Source organism: Myodes glareolus, chromosome 17 (assembly GCF_982192425.1).
Source record: "Myodes glareolus chromosome 17, mMyoGla1.1, whole genome shotgun sequence".
Taxonomy (NCBI): Eukaryota; Metazoa; Chordata; class Mammalia; order Rodentia; family Cricetidae; genus Myodes; species Myodes glareolus.
This window is the reverse complement of record NC_142042.1, coordinates 36,008,134-36,011,710: the sequence shown is the minus strand read 5'-3', so window position 1 is coordinate 36,011,710 and position 3,577 is coordinate 36,008,134. Positions and strand designations below refer to the sequence as shown.

The 3,577-nt window shown below is 47.2% G+C and overlaps 1 long non-coding RNA gene across 1 annotated transcript; it reads left to right on the top strand.

The window, feature by feature from the left end:
• The first annotated feature begins 1,190 nt into the window (after nucleotides 1-1,190).
• LOC148119362 (uncharacterized) lies at nucleotides 1,191-3,238 on the top strand. Its single transcript, XR_015735317.1, has 2 exons — nucleotides 1,191-1,375; nucleotides 1,834-3,238. It is a non-coding gene; the product is annotated as an uncharacterized LOC148119362 (long non-coding RNA).
• The last annotated feature ends 339 nt before the right edge of the window (nucleotides 3,239-3,577 follow it).

Genomic DNA, 3,577 nt, shown 5'->3' with positions numbered 1-3,577 from the left:
CTTATGGCCTGAGTTCCATCCCCAACATACCTGTCTGGAGTCTCAGCCACCATTCAGGATGTGACGGATGGAGACAGGAAAATCACTGGAGGCTCAGAGCTGGTTGGCCTGGAATATGCAAGAGGCAGAAACAAAGCAAACCTCTCCCTGAACAGGTGGAAAACAAGAATAGACTGTAGAAAGTTGTCCTCTAACTGTCATATGCACTCACTGTACATATGTGCACATACATCACACACATGCACACACACACATGCATCACATACACATACATGCACACATCACCCACATGCACACACAACCATCACACACATGTGTCACACACATGCACACATATATCACACACATGCACACACAAATATCACATAGTGCACACATACACACATGCACATATACATCACACACAGGTACACACATCAAAAAAACTTTTGAAAAACTGAAAAACAAAACCTTTTTAAAGGCTAAGAAGATCGCTCAATTGGTACATACTTGCGTCTCAAGCATAATGACAGATTTTATTCCCCAGAACACAGACTAAAAGACAAACAGCAACAAAAACAAACCACCAGAAAATAAAATTGGGCATAGAGACAAGCAAAGCTCTCAGAACTGGAGAGATGGTTCCTGGGAGTCACTGGCCACTGAGTGCAGTCTATTTGGTGAGTTTCGGGTGGGTGAGAGACACCCCTCCCATCTCAAAACATGAAATAAAATATGGATAGTTGTAGAGAGCTGCGTAGTGCTGTGCCTTAAAGGTGGCACTGTTTCTGCCCTCCACCTCCCCGATGGTGAGTGCTCTTGGTCGTAAACAACCCCATATATGGCTAAGGCTAAGGATCTGGCTTGCTTCCGCGTTTCTGGACCTATCTGCATTTCCCACGTGGCATGCTGGGGTTGGCTACCCAGAGACTATTTAAGCTGTGGGCTGACTTTCCCCAGAGTCAGAAGATTGTTCAAGGTTCCTGAATAAACTGCAGAAAGAAGAGTCTGTGTTGTGTCTTCCTTGCTGGTCAAGGCGGGCGTGACAGATAGTGCCTAAAGAACCACACCAGAGGTTGTCTTTTGACTTCTACATGTATGTGAGCATGGACACATGTAACTGCACACAGGAAGCGGGAAAGGTGGGAGAGGGGTGGGGGGGGAGAGGGAGATAGGAAAATTTCTCAGCTGTTCTTCCTGCCTTTATTCCTGCAGCCCTCCAAAGTGGCATAAGGACCCTTTCCTGATCCTCTTCCTCTTCCCTCCCCAGAAGAGAAGGCAGTGGTCATGAGCTTCCTCTCCTCTGGTCCTCAAGTTGTATGAGCAGCATGGGAAATACGCTTCTGCCTCACAGCTGGGTCTGGGAGTCTGGCCTCGTTCTGATTTTCCCTCCTAGGTAAATATACACTGAGCTGTGTGGTTTTGCCTTAAGTGGATAGAAGTTACAGGGATGTGCACATCAGTACCCGAAGCCACAAACAAAATCCATCAACTATACCAAGCATTACTAAACCTACACTCTGACCAGGCACCAGACTCAGTCTGTCTGTGACTCTTCAGAGCAGTGACATTTCAGGTATGCTTCCAAGGCGACTTCAGAAACCACATCTTAGGACTCTTGGGCCTGCTCACCACTCAGGAGACCAAAGAAAGCCTAGAACCTGAGGAGGAAAAAGAATTCCCTGGGGTGGCCTTAGGTGGATAGTGTCACACAGTGCCCACTCATGCTGAATGCATCCTCCCCCTCCAAAGGGTGCTGTTTATGAGTCCAACATTTGGGGGCCAGGGTTTAACCCAATGACTTTTCCTTATGTCCTCTCTTCTCTTTCATGCCTTTTGTTGTCTTTTTCCAAGGTGTCCTGTGGCCATATTCTTGTTACTTTTCTCCCGGCTACACAGAGGGAGAGCTTGGCCGTCCACTTGTTTTGGAAGCTGTTGTTGTGTGGCTGCGTTGCCCAGCACTGCAAGCTTGCTGGGGAGGAGGGCTAAGTAGCGCTGTGTCAGTGGACTATGGGGACAGATGTGCTGGATTATCGTGGATTGTGTCCTAAAGGTCACTGGGTGTGTCTAAGAGATCCTAGCTGCAAAAGTTGGCTACACATGCCTGGTGACCGAAGAAGAAATGACAGTCACCTCCAAACAGAGCTTCCCTAAACTGGAACCAAAACCACCGTGGAGGGGACTACCCAGTAATGAGTCTATCAAAGCACCCCCAAGACATCAAGAGCCAGTGTTAGGGGGCACTAGAGTATGACTTCCAACTGAAGTGAGACTTTCCTTCCCTCTGCCTTCCTTCGTCATGCCCTGAGAAGAAGCCAGCCTGACCACCGCCCAGTCCCCCAGGGCTAGCTTCCAGCTGGAAGGACAAAACATTCTCCATCTTTTCAGGTTCAGAGGTTTGGTTGCTCTCTGGGACTGGACATTCTGATTGCTAAATTAAGTTAACTTTTACTGTTTACAAAGATTCCAGAATTGCCCGTTACATATGAGTAAGCAAGCCATGCATGGAAGGGAAGGGTCATAACTAGTAAGTAGACGATAAGGAACTTTGAGAATCTCCAAACTAGTATGCTTTCTGTTTACCGTAAGAGTCAGCTTGTGCTCCCCAGTGATGTTTAGACGGGTGTATTCATGAAAACACAGCTGACTGCACCAAACAGGAAGGTTTACATCACATAAGAGGGGACCACTCAGCTCGCTATGACATGAGTCGAGAGAGTAGGCACACCTTCTGTGTGGGGAGGAGTCTTGTTCTCAGTGTTCCTTTAGAGTAAGGGTTTCAATCGACAAAGAAGGCTACCAATGAACTCTGACCACACTCCTCACTGGACCCAAGCAGGATCAAAAGTATAACTGGGCCAATAATACAAAAGACTATGACATAATAATATCAAAGCCATTCAGGAGAGGACATGAAACCCACAGGTGCCAAGGGATACTGGAATCCTATAGGTAGTTGCTCATTCCTTCTGTTTCCAATGGTGCAACTTTATCCCTTCCTTGGAGAGAAGAACCCGATGCCTCTGAAGTGGTTTCAGGAAATGAATTCTGAGCTTTCCAAGTGCCTCAGCTTGTAATCTCTCTGCCCCCAACACTCTATGACATTTCCTCCATCTAGGAAAGCAAGATGGCTGCTGACAAGTTGTCCCTGGGGTTCACCTAGCAAGCGACACTCTCGAACCTGACACAACATTATTAAAATTAGGTTAAAACTAAAATAAGCTAAAAGAAAAGTAATCTATATTTGGAAGTCGCTTCAGCATACAGGCTCCTCACATTCTGGAACCATTACTTCTGGCCACACATTGGGGGTGCTGCTGGACATTGGGGGTGCTGCTGGCACAGAGTCTGCCCCCTAGTTTCTCATGGCATTGCACTAGAAGCTCCTGGGGACCAACAGCACAAAGCTTGACTTTGGTCAAGTAAGAACAGATCTGGGGGAGGAAGAAGGAGTTCATGCTGCTCTCAGTTGGGTAAAGGAAGTAGCTTGAGAGGGATTCTCTATGGAATGCAATATTATGGTAGGAGCCACAAGATACGGAGGCATCGCATTTACAGAAACGATGATGACGGGGTCATGTCATGTCAAGCTCAGGTT